The 12,404-nt window shown below is 45.9% G+C and overlaps 1 pseudogene across 1 annotated transcript; it reads right to left on the bottom strand.

Moving 5' to 3' along the window:
• Positions 1 to 3,194: 3,194 nt before the first annotated feature.
• Positions 3,195 to 3,770, bottom strand: LOC309825932 (protein FAM162A-like; annotated as a pseudogene). The gene has a single exon. The product of its transcript is annotated as a protein FAM162A-like (transcript).
• Between the last annotated feature and the right edge of the window lie 8,634 nt (positions 3,771 to 12,404).

Below are 12,404 nucleotides of genomic sequence, written 5' to 3'. Positions count from 1 at the left end.
ACAAAGCTCAGCCTGCCATCCAAGGACCTTTGCTGGAGACCCCTTCACCTCTCCACTGATCTGGAAGTTGAAAACTTCTTTCCTTTTAAGGAGCACCCCCTAAATGTTCCAACTCCATATGCTCGAATTTTAAGTCTAATTTAAACATTAACTGTCCTATGCTCTAAGTGTCTTCCACCCCTAGTTTTTTATGTTATTAGTGTCTAGTAGTTTGGCTTTATTTTTCAAAATTCACAGGCTAGGTTACTATTATTATTATATTGTTGCGTGTTTTTAGAGCCAGTGCTTACTTGCAGATGCCCACCTGCTTTTACCAAAGCTTTGGCTCATCTTTGCGTCTTTCATCCCGTTGCTTCCTTCTGGATTGTCTCCTCCTTTTCCTTTTATGCTTTTCTTTTAGAGCATCCTTGAGCATCTCTTTCAGCACATGAGCAGCTGATCTGCTCTCACATTTGTACCCTTACTCTTGAGCCCTGCTTTACTGGGAGGTAGAATCCTGGACTGACTCCTCGTTTCCCTCAGCTCTTGGGGGCAGTTATCTCCTTTTGTTCCAGCCTCTACTATTGCTGCTGTTATTCCCTTGTAAATAGCCCATCTTTTCAACGTAAGTAATTTTGGGATGTTTCTTCTAGTTTTGGGTTCTGATACTTCACCCTGTTATATCTAGGGATGGTCCCTGTGGCTGGGTGATTAAACAAAGAGGAGACATTTCTTTATCCTGGGCTATCATGTGGGATACCCCCCCAAACTAAGGATTCATGTCTTTCATCAATTCGGGAATTTCTGAGCCATTATCTCTTCAGTTACTGCTTTTTCCTTGTTCTTACTTTATTCCCCTACAATTCTTATCCTCTATTGCACATCTTAACACCTTTTTCACATTTTCATGTCTTTACTTCTCTGTGCCTCATCCTGAGTAATTTCCTAAGATCTCTCACTTTGCTAATTTTCTTTCAGTCAACTGTCAATTCATCCACTGAGTTCTTTTTTTCCCCCCTAAATGTTTCATTCCTAGAAATGTGAGCAGGACCCCATGGGGGCCTTCCCGGGACAGGCCCTCCCCCAGATCCTCTGCTTTGCTCCTCTCTGAAGTACCTAGATAATAGTGTTTGATGCACATTTCCTGAGTTGTTTTGTAGATGTAAAAAACCCCCCTCTCCAACAAATGGAGGAGGTTAACTCCTTGAGGACCTTGAGCACATAACCCCAGGCCTCCTGTTGCCTGAGGACTGATAATGTTAACCGGTGACACCACCCTGCTGCCTCACCATCAGACAGTCGGAGAATTGTGCACAAGCTGATCATATACCCTGCGTCACCTCCCCCCGCCCCCCCACCCCAAACTTTTAAAAGTGCTTTGCCAGAACCCTTCAGGGAGCTCGGGGCTTTTTAGGGCATGAGCTGCCTTGTCTCCTTGCCTGACCTTGCAATAAGGCTTTCTCTGCTCCAAACTCTGACGTTTCAGTTTGTTTGGCCTCGCTGTACATAATCGGGCACACGGACTTGCGTTAACAGAAACTCTCTGTGGCTCTTTTTCTTGTCTTCTTAGTCCTTCCGGTGCCCTTTTATTCCTCCATATTTTTCTAGTCCTCTTATCTCTGTGCACTTTGTAGGGCAACTTATTTTGTTGTCTCTTTTGGATTATTTCATTATCTCAGGATTTGGGGGGAGTCTCCCGCTGGTCACGGGCTGCCTCTGAGGCAAGCTGCCTTCTCCGGAGCTTGTAAATCATGCTTAGCATCCTTGCCACGTTGTTTATTCTGCGGGGCCTTTACAGGAAGAGTTGTCGGTTTGCTTCAATTGGTTGCCCCGAGGTTTCCCCATTGTGAGAACGAGTTTTACATTAATTTTGGGGTTTGGGGATTTCCACACCCTGAGAGATGGTGTAAGTTCACATCCCACACCTGGAAATTTTTTTTTTTTTTTGAGCTTTGACTTAATCATACATTTTATTTCAATATATCTCCAAGATACAACACTTTAAAATGCTTCTTTAGAAGTTAAAAATGGTATTGTTCTATGAAGAAAGATGATACACTTTAAAAAAGAAGTACAATAGATTTTACCCATATTTAAAACCCGTATTTAGATAAGACGTAACATAAGTGTTCCAAAATAATCAACACAAACTAATCTGCTAAAATGTATACAAAGCAATGCTTTCTGATGATACATTTGCAAGTGATAAAAATCAAAGAGCTTGATATCTAAGATGAAGCTAAGGTTAAAGTACTGTAAAGTACGTAGACAGACACAATTAACGTCATCAGATAGATTATGGAGCTGTAGGTAGAGTGGTGCACTACATTTTACTGAGTATTTTATTAAACCAAATTCCCAAACAGCTGCATATATTGCTTTTTAATCTGCTATAACCCTCTGAAGAGAACCAGCAGGTTGGGATGTTTATGCGCACCTGCTACCCGTTAATACTCTTGAAGCACATGAGAATAAATGAAATGGAAACCGGCATCCATACGTAAATGTGAGACAACCTGGCACCCTCGTCGCACTGTAAGTAAGATACACAGCAGATGCAAATGCTTAGTTTTCAACACTAATTCAATAAGAAAATGCATTTGATAGATTTTCATAACTGAGAAATTTAGTGTAAAGGCAGACGGAAAAGGACCGGTTGGGGATTGTAAGCCGTGGAGCAGAAGAGGTGACTGTGCGGGTCCCAAGCAACTCCACAGGGCTGGGATTTCAAAATCCTCAGAAACTTGTGGCCAGACCTCCATCATCACCTTGCCGGGACTTTTTCAAAGACTGTTCTCCTAAAAGCCTCTGTCTACCAACCAGCACGCCTGACAAAGGCATAGTGTCGTCTGGCTGCTTCCCAGGGCTCTCGAGAAACACCAGGGTGTTTGGGGAGGTTAGCTCTCCAACATGCACCTGGGCAGTGTACTCAGCTGGCCCTCCTTCTCTCTTCATAAATGAGGACACAGAAGAGAGAGAAATGCAGAACTAGAAACCATTTGGCTTCTGGGGAGATGTCACTTTGGTAATGGGAATTAAAGTAAGGTACGGGACCTGACTCTCTAAAGAAGAGTTAATATTAAAGTTCAAGTAAGTTGTCTCACTTTTCATTCTTTCATTTTTCTCAAAAAAGCTGAGGCTGCTTTTAACCTGGATCAAAGCTGTAAAATATAGACAAGTCATTTCTTTAAGAAAATTTATTTGTAGCTCTAGAGCAGAATTAGGGAACTCATACCACATTCGTTTGAATAAGGCCTGTTACTGCAACATTGTTTCTAGATTTTCCAAATCCAGCCAACATGGATATCTCTGCTACTCTGTTTTGGCCTTCACAGCAGCTTCTTCTCTCAGACCGGCTTTCTTTTCTAGGTTCAGGCTTGTTAAAGACTCGTTTCTTTTGGCAGCCTCCTTGCCCTCAGTAACCATCAAGGTGCATCCTGCCACTGTCTAGGCAATCATTACATAGCCGATCTTCACCCGGACCTTGTTCTTTGCAGCATCGAGCATCTCAAACGAGACAGTCTCTGGGATTTCATCTTCCTTTTTGAAGCGACCTGACCATGTTAGGATCTTCTTCTCCCAATCCGTAGGCTTATGCAATGGCGCTCTGTAGCCGTAAGTGTGGGCTGGAGGCTTTGGACTTTCCTGGAGTTTGTTGCAAAATCCATTTATTCTCTTCAAATCAGAGTTTCTGGTAAGCCTTAAAGATGAGAAAGCATCTCTTTCACAGAACCTAAAATAACTTCCGGCCGCTGGGCACAGGCCAAGGAGGCTCCCCATGGCCGCCTACTCGGCCGACCAACACAGTGCCCCAAGGCCGGCAGTGGCACAGGTAAGCTCAAGGTCGCCTAGCGCTGCGAACAGAGACCCGAGCAGGACTCTGGGGCGGGGCTTCCCACACCTGGAAATTTGAGTTTCTCACAGGAAACTGTTTTCTTTTTCTTACCCAGAGCCTAGGGCAGAAAATGATGGATGGAGATTTTTCCTAGCCAAATTCCCCTGAAGGAGCCGGGATTTCCATCCAGAGTCCTGCTGCCCATGGGTCCTAAGGCCTGTCCCCTTGCCTGGTGTGGTGATGAACTGCTCCCCTGGTTCTGCACCCTCCTCCTCCCGTTAGCTTTGCCATGGCTTCAGTTTGCAGACTTACTATTTTGGCTTTAAATTCCTTCCTCGTTTCTGTTGCTTATGGATTTCTTTATTTTGAACTCAATATGCATTTTAATTTTTTGATCCTATTTTATTGAGACTCTCCCTGTGTGATGGAACAGAGCAGTGGAGATCCATGGTAGCTCATTCTGTGAGTTACTTGATGCCTAGGGCATGATTATTTTTCCTCCTCTCTCTCCTACCGGACTGTGGGCTCCTTGAAGAAGGAAACTGTGCCCATATTATTTCTGGTTCTTCGCTCAGTACCGGGCACAAACACAATACGCATGGCCTTTGCCGGGTGGATAGTTAAATGATGGAAGGTGATTATCAAAGGTTATACAGCTCTCTCCACATCTCCAGGAAGAAGATTTCCTCAATCATTCCGAACACAAAGATATTCTTTTATTCTGAAAAATCTTTTACAGGTGATTCTGTAGCATATGTCATTATTATGACATCTATGTGCATGTGTTTCTCAACATTCTAATGTGGTCATCAAGCCAGCACCGCGTGGCAGGCCCTCAGAAGACGTGACACAAGGCCAGCACTGACCCGTGGTCCTCCAGCTGGAGGCCGTGACTTGGAAAGCATGTCTATCACGTGATCGTTTGCCATGATTTCACTTATGGAGAGGACTGTGTTTGTTTGGAGGAAAATGTTCACCAGGCCTACTTGGGAGAGCAGCTAAGCCTTCAGGGAACTTGACAGGGAGAGGCTGCTGAGGCCTGAGGCCGACAAGGGCAGCATTTTCCTGGTTGAGGCCGAGGCAGAGGGGGAGGGGAGGAGTGGAAGCCAGGAGGGTGAAAGCCACAAGCTTGCCCCATGCTGTCCTCGGGATGGCACGGTGCTCCCGAACCTGTGCACGTGTAGCAAACATGAAACGCAATGATGAGAGATCCACAATCACAGCCTGATATTTAACCAAACTTTCCCAGATATTAATAACTAAAGTAAAAAAGGAAGGCAAAGATATGGACCTTAAGTGGCACAATAAATAAATTTAACTGAATGTATATCCAGGAGTCTGTACCTAACTGAGGCAGGAGACGGATGGGCCCCAGGCTGAGCAGCTGGAGTCTGGCCCCTGTGGACAGAGACCCCGAGATAAACATCATAGCAGGAGCAGGGAGAAGCCTCTTCCCCTAACCCCAAACCCTGGAGGAGGGGTTGACCCCCAGAGGGACTCCAAGACAGACAGCCTTCCTGCAGCAGAAGAGGACACCCTGGTCTCTCTCCGGTGCCTCCAGGAAGTAAACACTCCGTCGTACCATTTGTGTGAAGAGAAAATTAGCTCTCATTGGAGGGTTGGGGTAAAAATATCTCCAGTCTGTAAACACATCGGTTGGGGCATCCTGGAGGCACACGACTGGAGCACCACGGGCTGCAGGTGCCTGTCTGCCCTGCGTCTTCTCACCCCCACAGGTGCTCCTGGCTCTGCTTCAGGACAACCGGGTCGCACACGTGTCCCCAGCCCTGGAGCATAGATTAGGAAAAGTTTCTCACTTTTCTCCAGGTCAGTGGAAAAGTTCTTGAGACCAAGTGGAGGGAAAGAAAGAGCTGGTCTGTTTTCTGTCTCAGCAGATGTCCTTCTGGAAGGCGATGGGGGGTGTCGTTTACCAGCATCCCTGACCCCTCTTCCCTGGCATCCTGGCACCCAGCCAAGCCCTGTTTCTCTGCTTTCTCAGAGAAGGTGTTCAGGCTGACACCCCGACAGGGAGCTGGGGTTCCTAATTCTTAGGGCTCTCAGCCCGGGAGAAGCAACTCCTATGTCAGGCTTCCTCGTGGCCATGTTGCTGTCCATCCCTGTTGGTGGTACCATGGCTGCCTGTACCCCGGTGAATAAAGAGGCCCTGACTGATGCTGACCCTGGGCAGAGGGGAGGGGCTCTTTCTTCCACCCACAGCATGTATGATATCTTTACTTAAACGCACACACACACTGACACACTCTAGCACATGGCACAGAGCCTCCTTCGGGTGAAGCGTGTAAGGCCTGCTCAATCGCTTCTTTAAAAAGTTTCTCTCTAGGAAGCCACTGTAAGCCCAAACTTTAGCATTAATATGACCTTTTTCGAGTGAACCCCTACAAAGGAGAGGAACGTGCAAATAAATCAAAGTGCAGACTTTGCTTCTTAATCCAGCATAAGCAGCATGTCTGGTTGGTACCCCCAGAAAAATGGGGTTCACTTCTTGGTGGGTGTGGAGCCAGAAGACACAACCAAGCCAGAGAGTGGGAGAAGGGAGGGTTTATTACTGGCAGCAAGTGAGGAGAACACAGGGGATCTTCCCCGAAGCAGTGTCTCCCGGAAGAGCAAAACTGGGGAAGTGTTACCCTAAGGGTCACATGCATCTTCATGAAGGGGCTTGAGCAGAGGCAATCTCAGCATAGAATTGGGGCAAAGGTCAACAGAGTCCACGCTTGAGGGTCCACATCATTGCTCCGTCCTCCTCCTGGGTGGGGGCCTTAGTTCCTGCAGAACTCAGAGACTGGATCCCATGTTATATGTAGCCCTTGAAGAGGAAATGGGACTCTGTTCTACTTCTGAGCTGTTGTTTCTTGACTGCTTTTCCTGTGTTCTCACATTCCCTTACTTCTCTGAGAGCATTGATTACTGAGACCTGTTCAAGGGCAAGCGCTGTGGCCAAGATTCGATCACAAAATGGCTCAGGCCAGAAATGCCTTCTCTTATGTCTAGAAAGCCATGCCTGGTTCTCTCTCTCTGGGGACACCCTACTCTATCGTTAAAGGGGATGTCTGCTACTTGCACACAAAAAAATTGTTGCCTGCCATTTCAGTAAACAAAGAATGCTGCCTGCCATTCTGGTAAACAGTGAATGCTGCCCACCAGCAAGCCATCAGACGCTGCAGCCCACCCTGCTGTGAGCCCTGAGAGGAACTCAGGATGGAGGAGAAAAGGATACAGGCCCTAGTTAAGGTGCACCTCAAAGGACTGATTTCAATGAGCCCAGACTCTTGCATCCTCCCATACATAGAAAAGCACTAAAGTCATTAATTTGAGATGTCTGTTTATTTTTGTGATTAGCAGTCATCTTTTGATGTTTGACTACATGTGATTTTTTTTCAGCAAAAACTTCTCTACATCCTGGCTCTCCCCTACCTCTTTGGAGCAGTCCCTCAGAGCTATCTGCGAGGCTGTCTCCCCAGCTGTTGACCTCAGTAAGGTCCCGAATAAAACATAACTTTCAACTTCCAGGTTGTGCGTTTTTTTTCAGTCCACATACTGTTTCCTCAGGTTATGGAGACGTGTCCTTCTATTAAAAAAAAAACTAAGGAAAGACATTGAAGAGAAAGAGAAAATGGTAGACGAGACAAATATGCGAGAACAGAGTTGGAAATACTGCAAGAAGTTGGGACTTGACGAGAGGGAACCTGGAGCCACAGAACCTTGGATCAACCCAGCGGGCGTGCTTACTGGGAGGCTCTGGGGTCAGTGACTTCCCTCTCAGTGGATCCTGCTCTCTCCTTCCCGGAGGCTGACTTCAGGTCGTTGCTCTGGTGTAGAATGCACAGCAAAGGAGCAGAAGCACAGTCCTGTTACTTTTTCAGAACTTAGTCACACTGAAACTGAGCAGGACCCTGTGGGGCCTCAGGACACAAAAGTCTTTCTGTGTTCCCCATTTCTTGTTTGCAGGAAATAGGCTTCATTCAGCCTCCAAGACCTTCCCAGAGTTCCAAAGGGCAAGTTCAAACAGATGCTAATCAGGGAAGGGAGGGGATGCAGAGACAAGGGAGGAGCAGTCAGGAGACAATAGTGCAGCCTTGAGGCAGGGTCCTGGTGCCCCCTCAGGGGATGCACATAACAATGTCTTTGAGCTGTTTTGCAGAGACTGAAACTCCCACCAGGTGGGAGAAGTTAACTGTCTGCTGCCCACAGGCGCGTAGACCCCAGACCAGTTAGAACCAGGTTGATGAGGCTGACTCCCACTTACCTCCCCACCAACCAGTCAGAAGAATGTCCACCAGCTGATCACACCCTCCTGTTTGAACCATTACTATAAAACTCCTCACTACACGCTCCAGGTTGGGACACACAGTTTTGAGGGCATTAGCGCACTGAGGCCCCCTTTGCCTGGCAAGACAATAAAGCTATGCTTTTCTACTTCACCCAAAGCTCTGTCTCTGAGATTTAATTCAGTGTTGGGGTACAGAGGCTGAATTCGGCATCAAAACGAAAAGAATAAACACACTTTGATGTAAATCTCCCTCTCTGCTTCTCATTCCTTCTGACCCATCTGCAGACTTAAGTTTCTTTTCTTTATCAAGACTTTCCAGGACTGTTATACCATTTTGCCCAATCTGAACCAAAATAGTAGGAAAGGGAAGGGGTCCAGGCAACAAACATGTATTGAGCACCTGGTATGCTCCAAATCTTTATCTCACATGATCTTCAAAATGACCATTTGAGGTGGGTATTGTTATCCCTATTTTACAGACAAGGAATCCAAGGCTTAGAGAAGTTAAGCAACTTTCCCAAGTTTACAAAAACCAAGAATTGGAATCATTGTCCTTCAGACTCCAGAGCCCATGTCCCCCCATGTTGCTTCCAGCATCTCTCCAGTCTGTTTGGAGGTGAGTTTTTTTTGAACCCAAGTTCGTGTGCTCGACGCACAGTGAGGCCAAACAAACCGAAACATTGAAGTTTGGAGCAGAGAAAGGTTTATTGCAGGGCCACGCAAGGAGAATGGGTGGCTCGTGCTCAAAACCCCCATACTCCCAGGTGGTTTTTGGGGAACAGTTTTTAAAGGCCAAATTGGGGGTGAGGGCTTCAAGGTGTGTGACTTCCTTCTGTTTGGTTGGTGGGGACGTAACAGGGCAGTGCCCCAGGAATCTTGTGCTCAGCCTGAAATTACCATCCTCCACCTGGTGGGGGCCCTGGTTCCTGCTGAAGAACTCAAAGACATATTGTTATGTAAATCCCTTAAGGAGGAAACAGGACCCCTCTTTATGGAAGCACTACGGTTTCTCAGCTGCTCCTCCCTTGTCTCTGCAGCCCCCCCTTCTCTAATTAGTAACCATTTGCATCTGTCCTTTGGGACGCAGGGAAGGTCTAGGAGGCTGAAGCCTTTTCCCTGCTGTAGACAAAGAGTGTCGGCCGCCATATCAATAAACAAAGGATGTTTCGGCCATCAAGGCCTCAGCCACTGCAGCTGCCCCCAACTGTATACTCTGAAGGGACTCAGGAGGGAGAAAAACAGGATACTGGCCCTAGAGAGTTAAGGAGCATATCAAAGGAATGATTTCAATAAGTCCAGACTCTTGCATCTTCCTATATGTAGAAAAGCACTTAATTCCTTAATTTGAGATGTCTGGTTTTTCTTTAATTAACAGTAATCTCTTGCTGTTCTGACCATGTGGTTTTTGTTGCAAAAATTCCTATATATCCTGGCTCTTCCCTCACCTCTTCGGAGCAGTGCCTCAGAGCTATCGGAGAGGCTGCCACCCAGGCTTAAGTCCTCAGCAAGTCCACCAAATGAAACCCAATTGTCAACTTTTAGGTTGTGCATTTTTTTTCAGTCAACACTACAAATAAGAAACGGGGGACATGGAAAGGCTTTTGTACCTAGGGGTACCCCACAGGATCCTGCTTGATTTCAAGTCTCGAAGGAAAATTCAACTCCCCGTTTGCTACTTGATTTGCGCTTTGTGTTGGTTTGAAAAGCATTGCAAATGCTTTTGTTCAAGTTTAGCACAAATGTATTTAGTTCCCTGAGCTCTTTTAAGACATGTATCTCTCTTTAGTAAGCCACCATTAGAAACAAGCGTAGTTAGTTGGATAATGTGGTGATAGAAGCACAGACTCCACAGCCTTGCTCACTGAATGCGTCCAGGGCTCTGCTGCCTTTCTGCACAGGGCCAGAGCTCTCCAGAGAACAGTGAAATCATAAGGAGGAGCAGATCACTTGACAGTCAAGTGCCTCCTACCATGTCACTAGTTAGGCTCCATTCCAGGATCCTGTCTCAGCCACTAGTCATGACATGTGTACTCCATCTGTGGAGGAAAATCAGTGTTTTACAACGAAGCACCTGCATTCACTCTCATAGGAACCTCTGCTCCATATAGAATATTCATGGAGCCTTTCTCTGTGATCTCGTTCAGAGTTTCAAAAGATTCCCTCGCGGAAAAGACCATTTAACAGACAGAACAATTTCACAACGCAAACACAGGAAATTCAGCAGGAGAAAAGAGGCACTGATACTGAAAACTGCTCTTTCCACAATCAGACACCACCTCATATTTCCCAGGTCACCACAACGGCAAACATGCCTGAGCATATAAAGGGAATATAAAGGGAGCATATAAAGGGAGCTAAAGGGAATGGCAGAGCAAAGAGAGAGCAGAAGGAAAGTCAATGAGCCTAAGTAGAATTCTACTGTTTCTAATTTCTCTATTGTGTTTAGTGATGGGACAGACCATCACCATAAAATAATTTTTACTTGTGACTTGGGAACATGGTAAACTAGAGCAGAAAGAAGGTTTAGTAAAGGAAGACAATAGAAACACAATAGGTGATGGAGTTATTTCAATATTTTTATTCTGTCTTTATGAGATTTGGAGGAATGTAATTAATTCACACTTACAAAAGTGTGAGCAGTTACAAAGACATAAAGAAGATCATATAGTGATGACAGTTGAAGCATATCCTTGTCAACAACGTCAATCTATTTCATGTTTCTTGGCATTCATAATTTAGTATAGTAAGTTATATATGTGTATACATACTTATTTTTTAATTAATTAATTAATTTTTGGCTGCATTGGGTCTTCATTTCTGTGCGTGGGCTTTCTCTAGCTGTGTCCAGCGAGGGCTACTCTTCATTGCAGCACGCGGGCTTCTCATTTCAGTGGCTTTTCTTGTTGCAGAGCACGGGCTCTAGAGTGCGGGCTCAGTAGTTGTGGCGCACAGGCTTAGTTGCTCCGCGGCATGTGGGATCTTCCCGGGCCAGGACTTGAACCCGTGTCCCCTGCACTGGCAGGCGGATTCTTAATCACTGTGCCACCAGGGAAGTCCCTGTATATATATACATATATACACACTTACAAAATTCTACTTTTGTAAAACCGATGCAGGGGACACGGGTTCGTGCCCCGGTCTGGGAAGATCCCACATGCCGCAGAGCAGCTGGGCCCATGAGCCATGGCCGCTGAGCCTGCACGTCCAGAGCCTGTGCTCCGCAACGGGAGAGGCCACAACAGTGAGAGGCCCGCGTACCACAAACAAACAAAAAAAACCTAGGGTGACTGTATGAAAAATGAAGTCCCTAAGTTAAACATTAAAAAATATTAGTCATTGGAAAGAAACTCTGTCATATTTTACTAATAACTATACTGAGAATTCTGTTTTGACTCTGTTGCTTCCTGGAGCATTAGGGATGTACTTTCTACGTTGGATGTAAAACAAGCTATTTCAAGAATTTCCCACAGTGGGACTTCCCTGGTGGTCCAGTGGTTAAGACTCAGAGCTCCCAATGCAGGGGGCCCGGGTTCGATCCCTGGTCAGGGAACTAGATCCCACATGCCGCAACTAAAGATCCCATACGCAGCAACAAAGATCCTGTGTGCTGTTACTAAGACCCCACGCAGCCAAATAAATAAATAATAAAAGAATTTCCCACAGTATTAAATGTATCAAGATCTCCTGCATCCTTGAGTCCAATTTCCAGTATGTTTAATCCTCTTCATTTTGTGTGTTGGTCCTCAAAAGATTCTGTTCCATTTTTCCTCCCTAACCTTAACATTTCCCAATATTCAGAAATCAGAGCAAAGAATTATCTTGCTTTTCTGCATAACAAACTATTTGGTATACCATCATGCTTTTGATCTAACACAGAAACGAAGGATTATGTTTATTTTAGAAATACATCATTTTTATGTACTGTATAATGCACGTCTTGCTTATGTTTTATACAGATTTCAGCGCTTTCCCCTCTCATCACATTTACAGTCTGGGCCCCAAAAGAGGCGCAGGCAATAATGCTTCCACAGTAACTGGGCTCCATCCTTATTTGTAAAATAAGAAGCACTTCATTTCTCAAATTTTAATGGAGCGTTCCTTCCCGGATCTGTAGCGACGGATTCATTTTATAGATGTGGAAATTAACCCCGCCCACTCTTGAACGCGCTCCTTCACCTCCTTCCACCAAATTCTTTGAAAGAGACACCGGTATCCCGGTCCAGAGCATCCCTGCCTCCATAGCAACCAGACTCGTCTCGGGCTTCCCGTGCACCATGGCGACGGCGCGCCGCCGTGGTCGCT

This window comes from Grampus griseus (genome assembly GCF_964374135.1).
Source record: "Grampus griseus genome assembly, chromosome: 8".
Taxonomy (NCBI): domain Eukaryota; kingdom Metazoa; phylum Chordata; class Mammalia; order Artiodactyla; family Delphinidae; genus Grampus; species Grampus griseus.
The sequence above is the reverse complement of the archived record's forward strand: the minus strand, read 5'-3'. Positions and strand labels throughout refer to the sequence as shown.